Source organism: Schistocerca cancellata, chromosome 1 (genome assembly GCF_023864275.1).
Source record: "Schistocerca cancellata isolate TAMUIC-IGC-003103 chromosome 1, iqSchCanc2.1, whole genome shotgun sequence".
NCBI classification, from domain to species: Eukaryota; Metazoa; Arthropoda; class Insecta; order Orthoptera; family Acrididae; genus Schistocerca; species Schistocerca cancellata.
In genome coordinates this window covers 855635847-855662637 of record NC_064626.1, presented here as the reverse complement: position 1 = coordinate 855662637, position 26791 = coordinate 855635847, and positions in this window count along the sequence as shown.

Below are 26791 nucleotides of genomic sequence, written 5' to 3'. Positions count from 1 at the left end.
TTCTAAGAGGAAAGAAAGTAACCAACTAACAAAAAAATTAAACTATAGGGGAACCCGGGATAGAACGGGGTACGAAGTTGAAAACATTGGTTAAAAGTACAAAGGTGTTAAATAAAAGAGTTACCAATTTTTATATGAACACATTATGATGTATTAATCACAAAAATACAAGGACATTGGCATAAAATAGAAGAACAACATTTTTATATTTTTCCCCTCAAAAACAGAAAGGTATGTCATTTGCCCCATTCTGCCCTGTGCACGGGGTAGATTGGGGTGGTAAGTACAAGCGATTATAAAAACGTATAAAATTATCGGAAATGCAGAAAATATTGGCTTGCTCGGTATTTATTTTGTTTAAAGTGAATGTTAACGTCAAACTACAATTTCATGTATTGTATCATTTTCTTAAGGCTATTTACAAAATTCACACACGAGGAAAGACTCATCACCTTCGCTAATCTATTCCTGAAACGCCCGCTAGACCCGCAGGGCAGAATATGTGATTAGGACTGTGAAAAGGGCCAAAATAAGGTGGCGGTCAGTTTCACTTCAAACTTGTAATTTATTGTGATTTAATAACACATTTAAACCAAAACGGAATATAGCCGAACATTTACAACTACGAGTTTCAAAATCCAATTCTTTCACGGCTGAAGGCCTAGAAACAAGAAATCTTAAAAATCAACAAGATAATTTCAAGTGACTGAAGACACGCAGTTGAAATTGCAAATAAAATAATTAAATTATATATGTATATATCACAGCTAGGCTGAAAGCCTCAAGGCCAAAGTGGATAGAACAAACATAAACAAGGTGCAATACCAACGGCTGAAGGCCACAATTAAATTTCAAAATTTAAAAAATATATTACCATAATCTTTTAAGTATTTTGGACAGGCCAGGAAAACTGCTGGTGAATCCTGTGGATTCCCTGGGATGATGGAGGGAATATTTTGAAGAGTTGCTCAATGTAGGTGAAAATACGATCAGTAATGTTTCAGATTTCGAGGTACAATGGGATAGGAATGATGACGGAAATAGGATCACATTTGAGGAAGTGGAGAAAATGGTCAATAGTTTGCACTGCAATAAAGCAGCTGGGGTTGATGAAATTAAGTCGGAACTCATCAAATACAGTGGAACGTCAGGTCTTAAATGGCTACACAGGATAACTGAAATGGCCTGGGGGTCGGGACAGGTTCCATCAGACTGGACGAAAGCAGTAATCACACCAATCTTTAAACATGGAAACAGAAAAGATTGTAACAACTACAGAGGTATCTCTTTAATCAGCGTTGTGGGTAAAATCTTCTCAGGTATTGTTGAAAGGAAAGTGCGAGTATTAGTTGAGGACCAATTGGATGAAAATCAGTGTGGGTTTAGGCCTCTTAGAGGTTGTCAGGACCAGATCTTTAGCTTACGGCAAATAACGGAGAAGTGTTATGAGTGGAACAGGGAATTGTATCTATGCTTTATAGATCTAGAAAAGGCATATGACCGGGTTCCTAGGAGGAAGTTATTGTCTGTTCTACAAGATTATGGAATAGGAGGCAAACTTTTGCAAGCAATCAAAGGTCTTTACATGGATAGTCAGGCAGCAGTTAGAGTTGACGGTAAATTGAGTTCATGGTTCAGAGTAGTTTCAGGTGTAAGACAAGGCTGCAACCTGTCTCCACTGTTGTTTATATTATTTATGGATCATATGTTGAAAACAATAGACTGGCTGGGTGAGATTAAGATATGTGAACACAAAATAAGCAGTCTTGCATATGCGGATGACTTAGTTGTGATGGTAGATTCGATTGAAAGTTTGCAAAGTAATATTTCAGAGCTAGATCAGAAATGTAAGGACCATGGTATGAAGATTAGCATCTCCAAGACGAAAGTAATGTCAGTGGGAAAGAGATATAAACGGATTGAGTGCCAAATTGGAGGAACAAAGTTAGAACAGGTGGACGGTTTCAAGTACTTAGGATGCATATTCTCACAGGATGGCAACGTAGTGATAGAACTGGAAACGAGGTGTAGCAAAGCTAATGCAGTGAGCGCTCCGCTACGATCTACTCTCTTCTGCAAGAAGGAAGTCAGTACCAAGACTAAGTTATCTGTGCACCGTTCAATATTTCGACCAAATTCGTTGCATGGAAGCGAAAGCTGGGTGGATTCAGGTTACCTTATCAACAAGGTTGACGTTACGGATATGAAAGTAGCTAGGATGATTGCAGTTACTAGTAGATGGGACCAATGGCAGGAGGGTGTCCACAATGAGGAAATCAAAGAAAAACTGGGAATGAACTCCATAAATGTAGCAGTCAGGGCGAACAGGCTTAGATGGTGGGGTCATGTTACACGCATGGGAGAAGCAAGGTTACCCAAGAGACTCATGGGTTCAGCAGTAGAGGGTAGGAGGAGTCGGGGTAGACCAAGGAGAAGGTACCTGGATTCGGTTAAGAATGATTGTGAAGTAATAGGCTTAACATCAGAAGAGGCACCAATGTTAGCACTGTATAAGGGATCATGGAGGAATTTTATAAGGGGGCTATGCTCCAGACTGAACGCTGATAGGAATAATCAGTCTTAAATGATGATGATGATGATGATGATGATGATGAATCTTTTAAGGCCGGAGGCCACAATGTTTTCGCTTAAGGGGAAATTTTAAGAATAAGGCTTTAAGCGGCTAAAGACCCACAGTTGATTTTTCCAAAAATTCAAAAATAGTTTAAACCTTTAAGTTTTAAGTAGCCGAAAGCACACTAAACGAAAAGACAACGCAACGACGATAACTAAACTTAAGAATAAGGTTTTAATCGGCTGAAGGCCGTAGTTGATTTTCCAAAAATTCAAAATACCTTAAACCTTTAAGTTTGAAGTGGCTGACAGCGCTCTGAATGAAAAGAAAGCACAAGAACAGTAACTTTCAGTAAAATACCCACTTGCCAGAATTCAAACTTACTTATATGGGTTGAAGGCCCTTTATTTACGTAAAACACATTTTTTCCTTTAAAGCATTGGCAATAATAGATTACCAATAGACCATCACACACCAACGAAAACGACAGTATAACGTTCACTTAGGTGAGACAGATGGTGTGCCCAACTACACTTGATCCGTCGGTAGCCCAGCCAAGAGACAGTGACAGACCGACCGACCAAACGACTTGCTATTATCCAATCTGTACATGAAAACTCAAAGACCAAACTGCTACAGACGTGATTATTCACAGTGAAATATGTATTAAGCCGTCAAAACTTCACACCGTGTTGGACAGCGACAACAGGTGAGCAAAGGATACTGTCTGAAATTACGTTAGTAGCCAGGGCAGGTAACTGGAACACTAACGGCCACAAGGCAGAAAATTCCGCTGGTGTACTTGAATTGCAGTGAGCCAATATACACTCCTGGAAATGGAAAAAAGAACACATTGACACCGGTGTCTCAGACCCACCATACTTGCTCCGGACACTGCGAGAGGGCTGTACAAGCAATGATCACACGCACGGCACAGCGGACACACCAGGAACCGCGGTGTTGGCCGTCGAATGGCGCTAGCTGCGCAGCATTTGTGCACCGCCGCCGTCAGTGTCAGCCAGTTTGCCGTGGCATACGGAGCTCCATCGCAGTCTTTAACACTGGTAGCATGCCGCGACAGCGTGGACGTGAACCGTATGTGCAGTTGACGGACTTTGAGCGAGGGCGTATAGTGGGCATGCTGGAGGCCGGGTGGACGTACCGCCGAATTGCTCAACACGTGGGGCGTGAGGTCTCCACAGTACATCGATGTTGTCGCCAGTGGTCGGCGGAAGGTGCACGTGCCCGTCGACCTGGGACCGGACCGCAGTGACGCACGGATGCACGCCAAGACCGTAGGATCCTACGCAGTGCCGTAGGGGACCGCACCGCCACTTCCCAGCAAATTAGGGACACTGTTGCTCCTGGGGTATCGGCGAGGACCATTCGCAACCGTCTCCATGAAGCTGGGCTACGGTCCCGCCCACCGTTAGGCCGTCTTCCGCTCACGCCCCAACATCGTGCAGCCCGCCTCCAGTGGTGTCGCGACAGGCGTGAAGCGAGGGACGAATGGAGACGTGTCGTCTTCAGTGATGAGAGTCGCTTCTGCCTTGGTGCCAATGATGGTCGTATGCGTGTTTGGCGCCGTGCAGGTGAGCGCCACAATCAGGACTGCATACGACCGAGGCACACAGGGCCAACACCCGGCATCATGGTGTGGGGAGCGATCTCCAACACTGGCCGTACACCACTGGTGATCGTCGAGGGGACACTGAATAGTGCACGGTACATCCAAACCGTCATCGAACCCATCGTTCTACCATTCCTAGACCGGCAAGGGAACTTGCTGTTCCAACAGGACAATGCACGTCCGCATGTATCCCGTGCCGCCCAACGTGCTCTAGAAGGTGTAAGTCAACTACCCTGGCCAGCAAGATCTCCGGATCTGTCCCCCATTGAGCATGTTTGGGACTGGATGAAGCGTCGTCTCACGCGGTCTGCACGTCCAGCACGAACGCTGGTCCAACTGAGGCGCCAGGTGGAAATGGCATGGCAAGCCGTTCCACAGGACTACATCCAGCATCTCTACGATCGTCTCCATGGGAGAATAGCAGCCTGCATTGCTGCGAAAGGTGGATATACACTGTACTAGTGCCGACATTGTGCATGCTCTGTTGCCTGTGTCTATGTGCCTGTGGTTCTGTCAGTGTGATCATGTGATGTATCTGACCCCAGCAATGTGTCAATAAAGTTTCCCCTTCCTGGGACAATGAATTCACGGTGTTCTTATTTCAATTTCCAGGACTGTAGTTAATTCCACCGCACAGTGGCTCGATTTCACCACTACAAACAATCGGTGTTGCTCACAGGAAAAGCTCCCCAACAGCGAACCAGCGAAACAAACCACACAACATGAACGGACGTGGATTGGGTACTTAAGACACCGCTCAACTTTGACGTCCTGGGTCGGTGAGCCACGAAGCTCGTAGTGATAGGACAGCTCCACAAAGGCTCCGACACTGCGCAGGGGCCGTCAGTGGACCCAGCCGACTGGTCCGCATCAACCGACCGACTCCCCTCAGAATGTCGACAACATCTACAATAGTCGTCAGTGGAAATAACCCCAATTACACACACAACCCGACAAACACTTGCACGAAGGCATTAACAATACCCAACAGTAACTAAGCACGCATGAAGACAAATCGGGAGTCGATGCACACACACTCACACACACACACACACACAGCCGACTCATGAACGATCGGCGAGCCAAAATTCGTCGTCCGGTAGGACGACCGGCCGACGATCCACCAAGACCGTGGCCCGGTTTAAGTGGTGTGTGGCGTCAATGATCGGGCAAGCCATGTCGACGCAGACCTCACTGCTCCAACCTGACTGCACTAGTGCCGCATTGCAACTCCCCGACTGGCAGGTCCGGACTGCGCTCCAGACGCGTTCCAACTGCCTGGCAGCCCGAACTCGCTACTCGAACTGCTTGAGACAGACAACGACCGGGAAGTAACAGCAGTCGAGCAAAGATACTATGCGAGGGGATATATTGATACGGGTTGCTAGAGCCGCTTACAGTCAGGCAAAGCAGAAACTCAGTGACACCAGTAATATAAATTAACGGAGTGTTGTGGAAGTACGGTAAAACAGCGAGTAAAATACATGATGGCGGGAACATGAGCCACGCACGGCTCAATTCCTGCACAAGAATTTTGTGCCCATTTTTTGCACATGGAACAAGCGACCTAACCTTCAACTGATTCTGAATAAAACTCACCACAATATAAATATTCACGGTCAGAGCTTTCCTCATAATAACTTTCGTTAGTATTGGATGCTCTCTCCTTCTTTTCGCCATTAATCTTAAGGCCCTTTCTTTCCTTTTTTGAATTCTTAATTTTATTCTCTTTGGCAAATAGCTTTTTCTTTGCTCTTTCTTCTTTGGCAAAGTTCTTTTGCTCTATTTCCTTAATAATGGCTTATAACTCTTTTTAACTTATTTTTGTACGGCGAACCAGTTAAAACAACGGTCTTCCCCCTCTTCCGCTTGGCAAGGGCATCAGAATTTCAGGTGAAATATGAAATGACGAGGCCATGTTGTCAGGTGTCAACCAAGAGCACCCATGACTAGAACAATTAGCCTCAATAACTATGTCATCCTTAGGCGGCAGTTCATTGTTACGATTCGCTGAAACCTCGCCAGCACGATAATCCAAATCACTGGCGTCGTCTTTATTAGCTGGTGTGCTAGGTGAAGGCAATTTCAATTGTTCAACTCCAAATATAATAACCTCTTTATCTGACGGCCTATCAAGTCCTATGACAGTTGCCGGGAGGAAATCTGCGTCGCTGAATATGGATGGGTACGTGAGCCATATTCCAGTAACTTCGAAACCTTTAATAGCGGTTTTCATTGTTGGACTTTTGATGAAAGCTGAACCAAAAAGAGTTGGAATTTGAAAGAGAGGTACGATTTTCCCTGGGTTGCTTCATAGCCGTTTTCGAAGCTCATCACTATTATGTAGACTTAAAGGCTTCATAAAAGAAACATCAAGCGGCTGAATTCTGTGAGAGCAATGTGGTGGTAAACATAGCAACGAAACGCCACTCTCCCTCGCATAGTCTATAACGTCAATGTTCTTGGTATGTGTGGAGTGGCCATCTAATATAAGAAGAACTGGGAAGTCTTTTGATGCCTTAGAAAATTCCACAAATTTTCGAAACCATACAAAACATGACTCAGTGGTCATCCATCCGGTGCTGTAGACCTCAGCCTAACCTCCTGGTGGTAGTCCTAACTCAAATTCTTTCTGCTTCTTCTTTCGTGGAAAAATAAGCATTGGAGGCGCGTAATCTCCGTTTGCTGACATACAAATGAGGCAGGTCACAGTTTCACCCCTTCGTCTGCAATTTCATTTTTAAATCTATGAACAATACCATTTCTTACAGCCCACTGATAAGCAGGGTTAAGCAAGTCTTTGATAGTTAAGCCGTATAACCTAGCCTTCATACTATTTAAGTACTTAACGAGCTCAAGTTCCTGTTCATCTGTAAATACGTATTGAAACTTCCCAGCCATTTTGTCAATTTTGTACTCAAGGTTTTCCCTTCTTTTTTTAACGTATTTTTCCAGAGCAGTCGTCGGCCGCGGTGGTCTCGCGGTTCTAGGCGCGCAGTCCGGAACCGTGCGACTGCTACGGTCGCAGGTTCGAATCCTGCCTCGGGCATGGATGTGTGTGATGTCCTTAGGTTAGTTAGGTTTAAGTAGTTCTAAGTTCTAGGGGACTAATGACCACAGCTGTTAAGTCCCATAGTGAACAGAGCCATTTTCCAGAGTAGTCTGGGGAACGTCAAATTGGTTTGAAGCCTTCAAATACCCACAATGACCAGAATTAACTGCCTCCACAGCGTTGTTTATGGCCTCAGTAGGCCATGACCGCCTATTTGTTTTTCTCTTATATACTCCAACCATCTGAAACCGAAAGAAAAATAGATTTGGAGCCTAATAAAAGCGGTCTCTTTGTTAAAAAGCTGCGGGTCAGAATGGGGTACTTCCCCAATCTGCCCCAGGTACATGGTTTAGGTTATGGAGGTAAGGCCACTAAACAAAGATACGAAAACAAACATTTAACCTCATGAAACTAAAGATTATTAAACATATTTTAAGCATCTACTAACATTAGTTGTATTGTAAATAAATAGGTATACCTTTTCTTGCTTGCAATTCGCCAGAAGTTACAAGGCAGAAGCTAAAGCTAGCACAACGAAAGCTTCACGATCCAACGCTTACGAAACCCAAACAAACATGGCTGCCAAGGTTGAGCAGTAACTGTATGAAATAGTTCTACATGGCCGGTCGTTGGCAGCACCTCCTTGACACGAAAATACGTACATCTTCATTTTGCCCCGGTACCCCGTTCTACCGCAGGTTCCCCTAAATAGAACGTAGAGGCCGCCCTTCTGGCAGAAACAACATTAGACGCCACTGCTACCATCGATCAACATGTCCATGGATCCTTCTAACCTATGATTTGGGCTGGGCACGTCTTCACGAAGAAAGGGTTCATATGATTCTGTCACTTGTTCCGGTCCATTGCGTAAAATTAACATACACCTAAGGTTAACTTCTCATAGCCGACACACCCCAACTGTGGAGAGGGTCGAAGAAGACATTACCCAGATAATTAGCAAAGCAATGGTGGTAGCGCGGGTGTCGTCATAGACGAGTGAATCGTTCCAATAGGAACGTCCAAAAATCGAGAACGTGTTTGTCATCATGATGGTAAAGATAAAATATGATCAGGTCCTTGATCCGCATCACTGCATTTATCTGAGTATGTGGATAAAACGTCATATCTGGAATAAGAATGGCTGTCGAAGTCACTGTTGTAGGGGTCGTTCGCTGAATGAGGGCCAACATCAGTCTCGTCAACCTCCCTCCGCAACTGCATGGGGCTCCTACACTCCAGACGGTGTTCATCTGTATCAGGTAGATGTCACTGGGGACATAACGGAGAATCAGCCATACGTATGGAATGGAGTCTCTGGCGATTCATGTACTTGTATTTGTGGTTGACCACCAAAAACCAGGCCGTTCTGGCGTCGGAATCGAGAGAAGCGCCATCCGTCGAACGCCAGACAATTGGTCAAGTAATCGAGGGTTGATGGCTTTCAATCGGATTTAGAGGGTGGCCTCGCATCATATGGCAGTGAACATCATGTGCCCTCTGCAGTTGCACATTCGGCAGGTCAGCGTTGATATAACTGAATTCCTCAAAAAAACTCCTTTAGTTTAGATAGTGGTGGCGACGTATGTGGCACTACAATGGGTGGTTCGTCAGCGGTGAGGACCAGTTCTCCAGTCACAGTTCTGTGAAGCTGTACTGGCGGTGGTTACACATCATCATCGTGACGACACATAAGGCAGCTGCCCTAAACCGCACATTGGTCATTCCGAGACTGCCCTTTGCGGCCTGGAGACTAAGCACGTCGTTTCGCGCTTTGATGATCATTCCTGCACTGGCAAAGTAACAAAGACTGCTTGTAAACTTCAGGCTATCGTTTTTGGCATCGGAAGGGCCGTGGCCAGATAGATGCCAGATAGATGCCAGATAGATGCTGACATAAGCCACATGCTGTACCACGTTCTAACATCGCAGAAAACTGCTACAGACATATGTACATAAGCCATACAGGAGACGAGTATTAGTAAGGTGTGCTATCCTTCGACTGTCACGTGTAAAGATAACCCCCAAATATTTGATAGTATAACAGAGTGGGTACGGGCCAAGCTCCTTTCTGGGAAGCCGCTGCCTACGACCATTGCTCCAGACTTTTTCAAGTTCAAGTGGCACCCAGCTACAGCTCAGTAATGGGCAATCCGGTCAAGTAACCTTTGGACTTCGGCTGCCGAATGCAATAAGAACTCCAAATCATTCACATACGCTCTCTAGACAAAGGTATGGTTTCTCACTGTAAGTCCATGTAACAGAGGTTCCATCGCAATAGCAAACATAACCACTAACAGTGGGCAATCTTGCCTCACAGAGTGGACGATAGTGATCTCACCTGCTACACGTACATTGTTTGTAACCTGTAAAGTCGCGCCACGCAGTAGCGCATGACGGCGTTTATGACTGACAGGGGAGAGACCAGCCGTCGCAGCACTTCCTCAAGATAATCGTGGCGTGCCCTATGAAAAGTTTGGTCAAAGTCCACTGATACTAAGTTTCCACGCGACATGCCTCTGGCAGTGCGATGACATCGCGGTAATCACTGAGCGCTGTCTGTATGTTGCTGTTACAGCCAAAACACATTTGCTCGATAGAGAGAACTTGGACCAGGACACTCCGAATTCGGGCAGGCAGAATTCTCATGAATATCTTGAAATCGCTGTTGAGCAGCGTAAGCGGCCGGTAATTGTCAGCTCTCCATCCGGTAAATGGCTTAGGGAATGGAACACCATCTTGGAAACGCATGCACATCTGTCTGCTGAAACGTTCGACAAGACTCTCAAGACAGAAGTACTGCTGTCCAGAAAGTCTCCTCTTGAGCTCCGATTGCTACTGCTACTCTAGAGGCAAATGACGTCATTTCCATGGAATCGTACAAGCCCCACTTCAATATTACGTATCTAATGATTCAAATTAAACGTTGTAGAAATCAAAATTGTGTTGAAAGCTAATAATACAAATAGCTCAGTGCATCCATGTGATACTGCGGACCCTCAAAAACTGCCGTTTCCGGTCGCATGTAAATTGTTTCGCGATATACTAACTGAGCCTGGTTGGAAGGAGTGGAACGGGCTAAAATTATTATAAACACAATTCCCCAGATAAATGTAAACATAAAAATCAACCGATTCCGTTTGATCAGAGCCTTACAGACTTGTAATTGGATTTCGTCTGGGCAAAGTATTGTGAAAGTTATTGATATGTTTTATGGATGTTTTAATTAATTTATAGTTACTAAAACGTCATCTTTTAAGTTTAACTATATACCAAAAGTTAGGTATTTTGACCTCTTGCTTCGATTGAAATTCATCAATTGTCTCAAAAGGCTTTTCTAAAAGGTCCAAAAGAGCAGTTTTCTCATACCAGGCTTTGCAGAATTAGTTAATGGAAGCCATCCCATATAAAATCTTTTATGTCACAGCGAATAAGAGGTTGTTCTGGCTTACATCCTACGTTAGTAAGGATCCCAGACTGAGGTTCACTGGGAAAATCTTCACGAACTGTAGTCCATCAAAGTAGATTACGAAACACTCGCTCGAGTAATGCTTGAGTAATGCTCGTCGCCGGTCGCTGGTGGCCAGAGCGGTTCTAGGCGCTTCAGTCTGGAACCGCGCGACCGCTACGGTCGCAGGTTCGAATCCTGCCTCGGGCATGGATGTGTGTGATGCCCTTAGGTTAGTTAGGTTTAAGTAGTTCTAAGTTCTGTGGGACTGATGACCTGAGATGTTAAGTTTCCATAGTGCTCAGAGCCGTACCAGATAGAATCCATAGAATAAATACAGGAGATCCTAAGAAGAGCAGCACATTTCTTTACAGGTTTATTCAGTAAGCAGGAAAGCGTCTCTGAGATACTCAGTCAGCTCCAGTGGCAGACACTACAAGAACAGCGTTCTGCACCATGGTGTGGTGTACTGTTCGTGTCGTGAGAGCGTACTTTCCTAGGAGAATCAACCAACATGTCGCTTCCCCGCACGTATATCTCGCGAATCGAACATGAACACAAAATTGGAGAGATTAAAGCCCACATGGAAGGTTACCAGCAATCGTTCTTCTCACAGTCCATGTGTGTCTGGAACAGGAAAAAGGGGAAGTGACACAAAGTACACTCTGCCACACACCATAAAGCGGCTTTCAAAGCATACATGCAGATACAGATATGGATGAATGTAATGGTTCTTCATTAAATAAAAACCTTGTAGCGTAAGTAAAAATTTAACCTAATTTTTTGTTCTCATTCATGTATGAGATGTAGTTCTTTGAAATCGAATTACACTTTTTGAAACGTCCTAGAGTTTACAGAAAATGATACGAAAAATATTTCATTTGAATGAAGTTAGCATCAATTGAGAACTTTGTAGATGTATGTACCAGGTGATCAAAAAGTCAGTATAAATCTGAAAACTGAAGAAATCACGGAATAATGTAGATAGAGAGGTACAAATTAACAAACATGCTTGGAATGACATGGGGTTTTATTACAACCAAAAAAATACAAAAGTTCAAAAAATGTGCGACAGATGGCGCTTCATCTGATCAGAATATCAATAATTAGCATAACAAAGTAAGACAAAGCAAAGATGATGTTCTTTACAGGAAATGCTCAATATGTCCACCATCATTCCTAAACAATAGCTGTAGTCGAGGAGTAATGTTGTGAACAGCACTGTAAAGCATGTCCGGTGTTATGGTGAGGCATTGGCTTCGGATGTTGTCTTTCAGCATCCCTAGGGATGTCGGTCCATCACGATACACTTGCGACTTCAGGTAACCCCAAAGCCAACAATCGCGCGGACTGAGGTCTGGGGACCTGAGAGGCCAAGCATGACGAAAGTGGTGACTGAGTGCACGATCATCACCAAACGACGCGCGCAAGAGATCTTTCATGCATCTAGCAATATGGGGTGGAGCGCCATCCTGCATAAACATCGTACGTTCCAGCAGGTGTTTATCAGCCAGGCTGGGGATGATGGGATTCTGTAACATATCAGCGTACCTCTCACCCGTCACGGTAGCAGTTACAAAACCAGAATCACGCGTTTCCGCGAAGAATAAAGGCCCGATAACGTTAGATGTGGTAAATCCAACCCATACCATGACTTTCTCGTCATGCAATGGAGTTTCCACGACAGTTCTAGGATTTCCGGTAGCCCAAATTCTGCAGTTGTGGGCGTTGACAGACCCTCGGAGCGTGAAATGAGCTTCGTCGGTCCACAACACGTTACTCAACCAATCGTCATATTCCGCCATCTTTCGAAACGCCCACACCGCAAATGCCCTCCATTTCTCTAAATCGCCAGCTAACAGTTCATGATGCCGATGGATTTTGTACGAATAGCATCGGAAGGTACGCCTCAGTGCCAACCAAACAGTAGTGTATGAAATGCCGGTGCGACGTGCGACTGCACGAGCGCAGACTTCCCCGTGCATAGACGAACCTGCTACAGTCTCCATTTCTTCCTCAACTGTCTCAGCAGCATTACGCCTTGTGCTCGGTCGGTCACTACGGGGTCTATCGTCTAAACAACTCGTGGCTTCAAACTTCGTAATCATTCTTGCCACAGCTGCATTTGTCAACGGACCTTTACCCGTTCGAATCCCCTTCCTATGGCGATAGGATTGTAACACTAAACTAGCACATTCCCCATTCTGATAATACAGCTTCGCTAAAAGCGCCTATTCAGGTGACGTCAACATGCTGCGACTGCTGGCGCATCTGATTCTCTCTCTTATTACAGCTCCTGTTATACACGATTGTCATGCCCAGTCACTGACGTTTTGCTGTTCAGCGCCATATGTAGGACATTTTGTGAACTTTGTTTTTTTTTTGTTCTAATAAAACCCGATGTCATTCCAAGCATGTGTGTCAATTTTTACCTCTCTATCTACATTATTCCGTGGTTTATTAAGTTCTCAAATTTATACTGACTTTTTGATCACCTGGTACTTTAGTCTTTGATGACCTAAATGTATTACAACACAAAACTTCACTGGCAAGCCTATCGATTTTTTCAGTATTTATAAAGAACGTCTCTCATATTTTATCTCCCATTTTCAAATTAATCTATTTAATGAAAGTGTGACATCTGTTTGTAACATAAAGAGTTTGTGTTGAGTACTCCTCACAAAGTAAATCAACAGTTTGTAATACAGCTTTTAAAATTTCAACAAATGCTTTATCTCTAGCTACTACAGCTGTCGGTATTCTTTGGCTATCTTTATGATATTATATTATTTCATCCAGTGGTAGACTCAGAGTTCTAGGAAAGAAATGCTAGGCATCGGAAACGAACGCTACTCCCTGCGACGATGCTTCTCAGTTTTAGAGCCAGAAGCGCACGTAGCCGCTGCGAGCCTCTTTCTGTTCGCCTCCCCAGATGAAATGCTATCTGTTTTATGAATGCGAGATCCTTTTATCACGCTAGGGCTCCCTGGTAGGGAAAAATACGAGCTGAATTCCGGCGCTATAACGAAAGAGCATCTCTCAGAGAAGTAGGTCAATCGAGATAGGGTAAGCTATTTGAGTTCAAAAAGGTCTCAGTCGAGAATATGGCCAGTCCTTGCTATCTTTAAGTGGTGGTGCCGCCGGGCGCTGCCTCAGACCTCTCTATCAAACAGAAACGAAGATTAAACGCTGTCATTTTGTACCTGCTTTACGAAGGATATTTTTATTTACAATACTAACGAATCACATCTTTCAAGTCGTCCAAACAGTTTCATTCCACTGAAAAAAGTACTACACAGTGAAATATTTATCAGGCAGTAATATTCCCTAACTTATTACAACATAAGGTTAATTTATTAAAGTTTCCCGATTATCCTTGCCACAGAGATGTATGTCGTACCGAACCACACAAATTATTGTTACCATAGATGTTTTGTTTATGAGTTACAGAGTTTACTTGCAAATAATTGTTGGTCAGAAATGGTCGGGGTTCGCATCCCCGTCCTATCTTGAGTGCCTACTTTTTCCATGATTTCTGTTTATCACTTGCGTCAGATTCCAGGATAATTCCTTCAACAACCGGTACGACCTGAAGAAATTACAATCCTGCGGTGAGAACGGTGGTTTCTTTGATTGCTCAGAGAGATGGCTGATCGGAACTACAACAAATGAACAATATGTTCACTTTATTACAACAATGATAAACGGATTTACAGAACTTTTTACCATTGCCGCAGGAGTGTGTCGAATATTTACAGCTGTCTTTGAAGAGTGAAGCATCATTCGATGCACACCATTACAAATTATTCTCTTGAACAAGTTCAGTATTTAGAAAAGTACAGTTTTATGTCTCTGTTGTCCTCCAATTATATGCTCTCTGTAAGTTTGTTGGTTAAAAACTTAATAAAGGCGATTCGGTTGAATTTCATATAATATTTATAAATGGAGTCCGCGAAATTTAGTTCGAATTTTGCACGCTCATATAGGTAAATGGTACAACAATGCTCAGATTCCTTTGTACTTTACCAATGTCAAGAAGCGTAACGAGGACAACAATTAGCCAAATTATTCGGCATTCAAACATGTCTCATGCAGAGTAGACAGAAACAGTCCAAAAGTTTGTGAGCGTGTTGCAGAATCGATTATAAAACTTTTATGCATTCTGGATTTTGAAAACTGCGACTGTCTTGTTAAAGGTTTCAGGAATTACTGCAACCAGTCGCCGTTTTTTCTTCAATTTTTATTTATTCATGACCGGTTTTCGAATCGCCTGGCGATTCACCATCATCAGATGATACAATATAGTTTGGAGTATTTTGGGATTCGTGCATCTGTGGCAAGAATATTACGATTGTGGAAAGAATATTACGGTTGTAAGATAACTTTGATGGCATTTGTTATGTATGAGACGGAACTATGGGCCTCATGGAAAAAAGGTAACCCGGCTGAGTCACGCAATTTAACTCTTAGTCTGATCACGAGGTGTGGCCATTAATTGCACGCGCTGATCACGTAGGCTGACGTGAACTACTCTTGACTGGATGTATCTGGAACATCTTAGGTGATTAGAAAGTTAGTCCACCCCCCCCCCCCCCGTTCCTTCCCCATATATATACTATCCTGTTTACTGAGCAATGAGAAACATGCAAAATATAACTTCGCTACCAGAAATATTGTCCTAAACACTTTGTTGTAGATTTTGTAAATAGCATAAGAATATTTTGCAATGTAAAAACACAATAATAATTTTTATAAAGAAAGTAATGTAATAAATATATATTTTATTACGAATGCCACACAAAACGAAAAACGAGCAAAGAAAATCTCTGCCTCCACAAAACTCTTTGGCGACAACAACAGCCACACTCTTCGGTTTGTTTATATTCTGTAAAGTATGTGGGAGTCGCCATCGGTAGGAAAGTGCCTGTTTCACTTGATGTTTAACGATACTGGTAAGCACACATTATGTTTTCCAGAGCAGTGCCTGCCACAAGAATAAAAACTGTGAGTAATACAATCAAATTAATCTTACAATCGTAATATTTTTACACATACAGTGCTCACTTTTTCGTCTCTGTATTTGCCACTGATACACAACCCCCGCATTGCCCAAGCTGAATTGTATCATCTGATTATGAATCGCCAGGCGATTCGAAACCGGTCATGAATAAATAAAAATTGAAGAAAAAACGGCGATTGGTTATAGTAATTGCTGAAACCTAGAATCGGTTATATTGAGAGATAATTATTAAGAAAAAAATCGATACATTGCTCAGTTTCCGAGTTACTTAGATCGAAGTTAGCCAGTCAAACCGTCGGGCATTCAAATTCAAACGGCCCGCCAGAGGCGGTGCTGCCAAAGGTGTTTTCCGTTTGGATTTCTAAAACCCAATGAGAGAGCGGTACAACGATGGACATGCGAAGGTAGTACGGAGTGAACCCGAGCCAAAGCCTGAGAATCTTTTGCCCTGTTATCTACGTTATGAGAGCAATTGACGCTAATTTTATATGGAGGGCCACGTGAAATTGCGTACTCTATGGCCTGCTTTAACTGACTTCAAAGCTAATTAGTTCAGAAACGACTCAATGTATCGAATTCTTTTCTGAATAGTTATTTTTAGCTCAACCTACTATGCAACACCCTTATAAGATTTTCAGACTGTTTCCCACTACCATGTATTTACATTTCAAAAATAAATTTAAAAGTGAAGCAAGGATGAAGCATCAAATCAAATACGAACTGTTCTAAAGAGTTATTTACTTGCTCCTCGGAGCTTCTGGCTTCGTACAAAACAGCTATGAAAACCATTTCCCGCAAACTGGTATTTATTAAGTATAGCGGACGATACAATAGATCAGTCTGGGGTGTCACAGGATCAAGTACGTGGATCGATGGCTAAAATCGTAGAGTGAGAAGAACGACTTGAGAGAGAAAAATAATAAATAGAGGAACTAGAAAGCGGAATCACGCTCAGAAACACTGCGTTATAGGACTCTAGAAAGGCCGATAAAGAAAGTAGTAGCGACTGGTTGTGCGTTTTATTGATTATAATTGAAGATATAGTGGTCAGGAACATGGTGGGATTGGAGCAGTGGGCAGTCTTTATGGATAGTCTGCAGGTGGTTGCCCTAATCCCGTCTTTTCAAGAAAAACCTAATGAAACCTCCACCTCTTTTTTCAGATTATTCCTCACTTTGGTTGTATATGCTGGTGATCAGATGAGTTCAGTTGTTTGTAACAAACTGAAATTGTCAGGAAATGCACACACTCTGTCTTTGCGTTAAGAGATGCAGAGACATTTGGAGCCGTGGGAAAACGTTTATTAGAGAGCTATTTGGGCAAAGAAGGAGTCGGCTACAACAGAGACCGTTTGTCCACATTGCAACCAAAGCCAAAGGAAGATCTTGAAGCCGTTGTGGACAAGATGCGAGCTGTATCACGTCATGCTTACGTCTTGGCAGGAAGTGCCACATGTAATGACGTGTTAACTGAGAAAGAAGAAGCGAGAATTATTGATGTGTTCACATGCATAATAAACCCACAGATAGGTCGTGAACTTAAGGTAGAATTACCTACGTCACTTCATGAGGCAGTGAGTTTAGCCATATTGCGTAAAGAGGCAGGACGATTCGTTTCAACTTCATAACGAATTTGGAGAAACCACGCGTCTTGTAAGTAGGCTGTTTATGTTTTCTTATTGGTAACGCCACGTAGCGCTCTGTATGAAAATCACTGGCTGTGCTGTGTGCAGTCTGTGGTTAGTTTGCATTGTTGTCTGCCATTGTAGTGTTGGGCAGCGGCAGCTGGATGTGAACAGCGCGTAGCGTTGCGCAGTTGGAGGTGAGCCGCCAGCAGTGGTGGATGTGGGGAGAGAGATGGCGGAGTTGTGAAATTTGTAACACTGGATGTCACGAACTACTATATATATTATGACTGTTAAGGTAAATATATTGTTTGTTCTCTATTAACATCTTTCAATTGCTAACTATGCCTATCAGTAGTTAGTGCCTTCTGTAGTTTGAATCTTTTACTTAGCTGGCAGTAGTGGCGCTCGCTGTATTGCAGTAGCTTGAGTAATGAAGATTTTTGTGAGGTAAGTGATTTGTGAAAGGTATAGGTTAATGTTAATCAGGGCCATTTTTTGTAGGGATTTTTGAAAGTAAGATTGCGTTGCGCTAAAAATATTGTGTGTTAGTTTAAGCACAGTCTTGTACAATTTTTCTAAGGGGACGTTTCAGTCTTTGTAACTAAAACAAATAGCAAATGCCGTGAGAAGCCAAACAAAATCGCTGAGCGCTGTCGAACTCAATGTTGAACCATATACCATGCGGTAGGACACATAAGTAATGACGAAGCACAAAACGAGAAGCAGAGCCGGCCGGGGTGGCCGAGCGGTTCTAGGCGCTACAGTCTGGAACCGCGCGAACGCTACGGTCGCAGGTTCGAATCCTGCCTCGGGCATGGATGTGTGTAATGTCCTTAGGTTAGTTAGGTTTAAGTAGTTCTAAGTTCTAGGGGACATGACCTCAGAAGTTAAATCCCATAGTGCTCAGAACCATTTGAGAAGCAGAATTATCGGCAGCGAAATCTTCTGCAAAATACAGACAGAACTCAGGTCAGTGCCAGGGACACAACAATGAGGGCAGGATTCGCTACCTACCCTCAACCCCAACAATAATAATTAATCCTGTTAGATGCGGAAATTTAAATGAGATGGCTAGTATAATCAAGAAGGCAAAGGACTATCAAAGTATTATAGATATAGAGACTCCGATTAGTGTATTGTTTCTTTCTCATAGTGAAAAGTGTGAACTGAAGCTGATTCATTGTAAAATAAGTGGATTAGGGAAAGAACTTATAACACCTGCAGTAACATTTTTTGTAAATTTGCAGATAGGTTATGTTAGGTGTGTGTCTGACATGGAAGTTGTGAGGAGACACAGGAGGGCTTCTAACGTCATTCTAAGGAAGGGTTTCCTCCATCGTTACCAGATGGTGGTAGGTTATAGGACGTATGTTGTTCGGTTCAGTAAGGCAGCACACTACTTCGGTAGCACACATGCTCCTCAATCGTGAGGATCTTGCGGAATGAGGCCTCTTCCTCAGGCTCCAACAAAACCATATAAATGGGCATTAAAAACTGACACAACTGTTGGAAATTGGAAAGCTGTGATAAGGTCTTATGGGACCAAACTGCTGAGGTTATCGGTCCCTAAGCTTACGCATTGCTTAATCTAACTTACGCTAAGGACGACACACAAACGCATGCCCGAGGGAGGACTCGAACCTCCGACGGGGGACCGTGACAAGACGCCCAGACCGAGCGGCTAACCCGCGCGGCGACAAACCTGTTCCAATCACTGGCAGTGCAGGAAAAGCTCTCTGAACAGATGTCAAAACCTGTACACTGCTGAGATCAGACTTTCTGGTTCCTGAAAGTCTGCAGATTCATGTGAAATGTAATATCAGTACGACAGAGTTAATGAGAAAGAAGTTCTGTGGTACAGTGTGTACTGATAACTTTGGGAAAAGAGATATTGAGATTCCACGAGGAACAATGCTTGCTAGTGGGCAGGAAGTTGTAGAGGAAGATTCTCAGTACGAAAATAAGTAAAAGAATAAGAGAAAGAAGCGGCTGCTAGCATTAAAATTTCGTGCAGTTGCATCCTCACTAAGAACTCAATCGTATCAAAAGTCAGTCCATTTTCCTCAATCAGAGCAGAAATGTTTGTACCCAGTATTAGAGGACATGCTTCGTGGTTCAAGGAATGACAGTACTGGCCGACAACTGACCTTGTACAGCGCGACTGCCGTGAAACGGCACTGGTATCAAAAATGGTTCAAATGGCTCTGAGCACTATGGGACTTAACTTCTGAGGTTATCAGTCCCCTAGAACTTTTTTTGGTCATCAGTCTACTGACTGGTTTGATGCGTCCCGCCACGAATTCCTTTCCTGTGCTAACCTCTTCATCTCAGAGTAGCACTTGCAACCTACGTCCTCAATTATTTGCTTGACGTATTCCAATCTCTGTCTTCCTCTACAGTTTTTGCCCTCTACAGCTCCCTCTAGTACCGTGGAAGTCATTCCCTCATGTCTTAGCAGATGTCCTATCATCCTGTCCCTTCTCCTTATCAGTGTTTTCCACATATTCCTTTCCTCTCCGATTCTGTGTAGAACCTCCTCATTCCTTACCTTATCAATCCACCTAATTTTCAACATTCGTCTATAACACCACATCTCAAATGCTTCGATTCTCTTCTGTTCCGGTTTTCCCACAGTCCATGTTTCACTACCATACAATGCTGTACTCCAGACGCACATACTCAGAAATTTCTTCCTCAAATGAAGGCCGGTATTTGATATTAGTAGACTTCTCTTGGGCAGAAATGCCTTTTTTGCCATAGCGAGTCTGCTTTTGACGCCCTCCTTGCTCCGACCGTCAATGGTTATTTTACTGCCTAGGTAGCAGAATTCCTTAACTTCACTGACTTCGTGACCAACAATCCTGATGTTAAGTTTCTCGCTGTTCACATTTCTACTACTTCTCATTACCTTCGTCTTTCTCCGATTTACTCTCAAACCATACTGTGTACTCATTAGACTGTTCATTCCGTTCAGCAGATCATTTAATTCTTCTTCACTTTCACTCAGGATAGCAATGTCATCAGCGAATCGTATCATTGATATCCTTTCACCTTCTATTTTAATTCCACTCCTGAACCTTTCTTTTATTTCCATCATTGTTTCCTCGATGTACAGATTGAAGAGTAGGGGCGAAAGGCTACAGCCTTGTCTTACACCTTTCTCCCTATAGCTTACCCCTACTTTTTTCAGAATCTCGATCAGCTTGCACCATTTTATATTGTCGAACGCTTTTTCCAGGTCGACAAATCCTATGAAAGTGTCTTGATTTTTCTTTAGCCTTGCTTCCATTATTAGCCATAACGTCAGAATTGCCTCTCTCGTCCCTTTACTTTTCCTAAAGCCAAACTGATCGTCACCTAGCGCATTCTCAATTTTCTTTTCCTTTCTTCTGTATATTATTCTTGTAAGCAGCTTCGATGCATGAGCTGTTAAGCTGATCGTGCGATAATTCTCGCACTTGTCAGCTCTTGCCGTCTTCGGAATTGTGTGGATGATGCTTTTCCGAAAGTCAGATAGTATATCGCCAGACTCATATATTCTACACACCAACGTGAATAGTCGTTTTGTTGCCACTTCCCCCAATGATTTTAGAAATTCTGATGGAATGTTATCTATCCCTTCTGCCTTATTTGACCGTAAGTCCTCCAAAGCTCTTTTAAATTCCGATTCTAATACTGGATCACCTATCTCTTCTAAATCGACTCCTGTTTCTTCTTCTATCACATCAGACAAATCTTCACCCTCATAGAGGCTTTCAGTGTATTCTTTCCACCTATCTGCTCTCTCCTCTGCATTTAACAGTGGAATTCCCGTTGCACTCTTAATGTTACCACCGTTGCTTTCAATGTCACCAAAGGCTGTTTTGACTTTCCTGTATGCTGAGTCTGTCCTTCCGACAAGCATATCTTTTTCGATGTCTTCACATTTTTCCTGCAGCCATTTTGTCTTAGCTTCCTTGCACTTCCTATTTATTTCATTCCTCAGGACTTGTATTTCTGTATTCCTGATTTTCCCGGAACATGTATGTACTTCCTCCTTTCATCAATCAGCTGAAGTATTTCTTCTGTTACCCATGGTATCTTCGCAGCTACCTTCTTTGTACCAATGTTTTCCTTCCCAACTTCTGTGATAGCCCTTTTTAGAGATGTCCATTCCTCTTCAACTGTACTGCCTACTGCGCTATTCCTTATTGCTGCATCTATAGCGTTAGAGAACTTCAAACGTATCTCGTCATTCCTTAGTACTTCCGTATCCCACTTCTTTGCGTATTGATTCTTCCTGCTTATGTCTTGAACTTCAGCCTACTCTTCATCACTACTATATTGTGATCTGAGTCTATATCTGCTCCTGGGTACGCCTTACAATCCAGTATCTGATTTCGGAATCTCTGTCTGACCATGATGTAATCTAATTGAAATCTTCCCGTATCTCCCGGCCTTTTCCAAGTATACTTCCTCCTCTTGTGATTCTTGAACAGGGTATTCGCTATTACTAGCTGAAACTTGTTACAGAACTCAATTAGTCTTTCTCCTCTTTCATTCCTTGTCCCAAGCCCTTTATTCTCCTGTAACCTTTTCTTCTACTCCTTCCCCTACAACTGCATTCCAGTCGCCCATGACTATTAGATTTTCGTCCCCCTTTACATACTGCATTACCCTTTCAATATCCTCATACACCTTCTCTATCTGTTCATCTTCAGCTTGCGACGTCGGCATGTATACCTGAACTATCGTTGTCGGTGTTGGTCTGCTGTCGATTCTGATTAGAACAACCCGGTGACTGAAATGTTCACAGTAACACACCCTCTGCCCTACCTTCCTATTCATGACGAATCCTACACCTGTTATACCATTTTCTGCTGCTGTTGATATTACCCGATACTCATCTGACCAGAAATCCTTGTCTTCCTTCCACTTCACTTCATTGACCCCAACTATATCTAGATTGAGCCTCTGCATTTCCGTTTTCAGATTTTCTAGTTTCCCTACCACGTTCAAGCTTCTGACATTCCACGCCCCGACTCGTAGAACGTTATCCTTTCGTTGATTATTCAATCTTTTTCTCATGGTAACCTCCCCCTTGGCAGTCCCCTCCCGGAGATCCGAATGGGGGACTATTCCGGAATCTTTTGCCAATGGAGAGATCATCATGACACTTCTTCAAATACAGGCCACATGTCCTGTGGATACACGTTACGTGTCTTTAATGCAGTGGTTTCCATTGCCTTCTGCATCCTCATGTCGTTGATCATTGCTGATTCTTCCGCCTTTAGAGGCAATTTCCCACCCCTAGGACAAGAGAGTGCCCTGAACCTCTATCCGCTCCTCCGACCTCTTTGACAAGGTCGTTGGCAGAATGAGGCTGACTTCTTATGCCGGAAGTCTTCGGCCGCCAATGCTGATTATTTTATCAAAATTTAGGCAGTAGCGGGGATCGAACCCGGGACCGAAGACGCTTTGATTATGAATCAAAGACGCTACCCCTTCTTTTTTTTTAATCTCATTTTGTTCGTTTTCGTTCGTTGTATCTGCTTGGCGCGGACGTCGAAAGACACCCGTTTCAGTTCGTTTTTGATCCATTAACTAAGTTTTTTTTATTACAGAGAGTTGCTAACCCTCTGACCGAACACGCTGAGCTACCGTGCCGGCTACCCTAGACCACGGGTTCACCTAGAACTTAGAACTACTTAAACCTAACTAACCTAAGGACATCACACACATCCATGCCCGAGGCAGGATTCGAACCTGCGACCGTAGCGGTCGCGCGGTTCCAGACTATAGCGCCTAGACCCGCTCAGCCACCCCGGCCGGCACACACTGGTACCCATCCATCTAAAATCTTTTACTGTAGATGCTACACAACAACAGCTGGCTGCAGTCATAAACCGACCTTTTGCAAGGACCTTATAATCGCCAACTGTCGTGGAACCCAAAAAATCAGTTAATGGGGAAAAAGTCTGTCGTCTATGGATTGATATGCGAGCAGTAAACAAGGTAACCACATCTGATATTTACTCTCTACCCTATATAGACGACACACTGGACAGATTAGGAAATTGCAGGTATTTTATCGCCGTAGATATGCATTCTGGTTGCCATCAAATTCCGACTGCGCCACAAAAACGACTAGGAGCCGCAATTATGACTCCCTAAGAGCTGTATGAGATTTTGCCAATGTCTTTTGGTATAAGAAAAGTGCCTGCTGCTTTCCAAAGATTCGCTGACCTTTTATTGAGAAAACTGAAACGGACTATGTGTCTTGCATGTTTGGATCAAATCATAATATTCTCAACAACTAATGAAGAACAAATGGAAAGATTGAGAATGTGTCATCAAGGTCGCAGAGTGCACATTCAAATTTAGAGAAAGAAATGTTCTTAAACCACAGGTCCAGTATCTGGGACATAGCATTTCGGATGGGACTAAGCAAGATCTAAAGTTAACCAAAACTGTAGAGTTTCCTGTGTCCACTAACGTTAAAGGATTACAATCTTTTCTTGGCTTCATCAGTCGTTACCAGTGGTTTGTGAAAAATTATGCCATCAAGGCTAAATCATTAACAAAGCTGCTGAAGTAAGATGCAGTATCTGAGTGGACGTAAGAGTACGAGGTAACTGTGAGAACAGTTAAAGATGTTTTGATCAGTTCACCTTTACTAATATACCCAGCAGTGATATCAGTGCTGACCTTGGTCAAGAATATGTAAGTAGGCTGTTTAGGTTCTTATATCGGTAACGCCACCGCCACGTAGCGCTCAGTATGAAAATCACTGGCTGTGCTGTGTGCAGTCTGTGGCTGGGTGCTGTTGTTGAAATTTGCTATTGTAGTATTGGGCAGTTGGCAGTTAACAGCGCGTCGTGTTGCGCAGTTGGAGGTGAGCCGCCAGCAGTGGTGGATGTGGGGAGAGAGATGGCGGAGTTTTGAGAGCGGATGATATGGACGTGTGTCCATCGGAGACAGTAAATTTGTAAGACTGGATGTCATGAACTGAAAGTCACTGGTCATACTTCTCTTTTGTGGCTGCTCAGTTTAAAGAGCCTCAGTAGTCATTTAACTGCTTGAGCATTAAAATTTTCAGAATAAGATCGCAAAGTGTGCTACAAAACGTCATTTATGCACTGCTGGCCATTAAAATAACTACACTACGAGGATGACGTGCTACAGACGCGAAATTTAACCGACAGGAAGACAATGCTGTGATATGCAAATGATTAGCTTTTCAGACCATTCACACAAGGTTGGCGCCGGTGGCGACACCTACAACGTGCTGACATGAGGAAAGCTTCCAACCGATTTCTCATACACAAACAAAAGTTGACCGTTGTTGCCTGGTGAAACGTTGTTGTGATGCCTCGTGTAAGAAGGATAAATGCGTACCATCACGTTTCCGACTTTGATAAAGGTCGGATTGTAGGCTATCGCGATTGCTGTTCATTGTATCACAACTAAGCTGCTCGCGTTGGTCGAGATCCAATGACTGTTAGCAGAATATGGAATCGGTGGGTTCAGGAGGGGTAATACGGAACGCCACTAGTAGTCGAGGTGACACGCGTCTTATCCGCATGGCTGCAACGGATCGTGCAGCCACGTTTCGATCCATGAGTCAACAGATGGGGACGTTTGCAAGACAACAATCATCTGCACGAACAGTTCGACGACGTTTGCAGCTCGGAGACCATGGCTGCGGTTACCCTAGACGCTGCATCACAGACAAGAGCGCCTGCGATGGTGTACTCAACGACGAACCTGGGTGCACAAATGGAAAAACGTCATTTTTTGCGATGAATCCAGGTTCTGTTTGCAGCATCATGATGATCGCATCCGTGTTTGGCGACATCGCGGTGAAATCTCATTGCAAGCGTGTATTCGTTATCGCCATACTGGCGTCCCACCCAGCGTGATGGTATGGGGTGCCATTGGTTACACGTCTCGGTCACCTCTTGTTCGCATTGATGGCACCTTGAACAATGGACGTTACATTGCAGATGTGTTACGACCCGTGGCTCTACCCTTCATTCGATCCCAGCGAAACCCTACATTTCAGCAGGATAATGCACGACCGCATTTTGCAGGTCCTGTACGGGCCTTATTGGATGCAGAAAATGTTCGACTGCTACCCTGGCCAGCACATTCTCCAGATCTCTCACCAATTGAAAACGTCTGGTGAATGGTGGCCAAGCAACTGGCTCGTCACAATACGCCAGTCACTACTCTTGATGAACTGTGGTATCGTGTTGAAGCTGTATGGGTAGCTGTACCTGTACACGCCATCCAAGCTCTGTTTGACTCAATGCCCAAGCGTATCAAGGCCGTTATTACGGCAAGAGGTGGTTGTTCTGGGTGCTGATTTCTCAGCATCTATGCACCCAAATTGCGTGAGAATATAATCACATGTCAGTTCTAGTATAATATATTTGTCCACTGAATACCCGTTTATCATCTGCATTTCTTCTTGGTGTAGTAATTTTAATGGCCGGTAGTGTATTAAATTGCTGATGCGTTTAACTGTGAAGTCAGAGCGGCTTAGACGATGATGTTTTACTTGAAGAATTTCAAGAAGCAAAGGAGATAGATGTAGAAGGTCATCAGTAAACCTGCCTTCCACATGTTTTTATAGAGGATGGTATTATATAATTCAAGGACCCCTTGGATAACAGAGTAGCAATTCCTAAAGAACTGCAACAGGTATGCCAATTGTGGACAAAGAGTCACAAATGCCAGAGCAGCTCCAAGGTTTCGATGGAAAGGTTGAAAGGCTGACGTTTGAAAGAACATACAAAACTGTTTGTCCCATCCCCAGAGGTAATCCCCACAAAGAACCAAAATGGCTTCGCAAAATCCTACCAGATGTCACCAGACCATTTCAAAGTGTTGCCTTATATATTGTCAGGTCATTCCTGATGAGCACAAAAAACAATAAATATATACTATTAATCATTGATCACTTATCTAGGCAAGTAATTCTATTAGCACTTGCAGATGTGACCGCTGCAACATCTGAATATGAGTATGTCATTCATTTAGTTTTAGCACTCGTAAGTCATGACGCTATTTTGATCGATCAGGGCAATAATTTCATGTCCACTAGGTCCATATAGGTGGAGGGCTTACTGCGAATCAGAAAATGGAGACAACTCTCCCATTCATCTGAAAGCTAAAGGTCACCCTGGACGTGTCCATTGAGAAATACTTAGAATGCCATTGTACTATACTGACCATTCACACATCGATAGCGATAGGGATATTGTCTATTTTGATCGATCAGGGCAATAATTTCATGTCCACTAGGTCCATATAGGTGGAGGGCTTACTGCGAATCAGAAAATGGAGACAACTCTCCCATTCATCTGAAAGCTAAAGGTCACCCTGGACGTGTCCATTGAGAAATACTTAGAATGCCATTGTACTATACTGACCATTCACACATCGATAGCGATAGGGA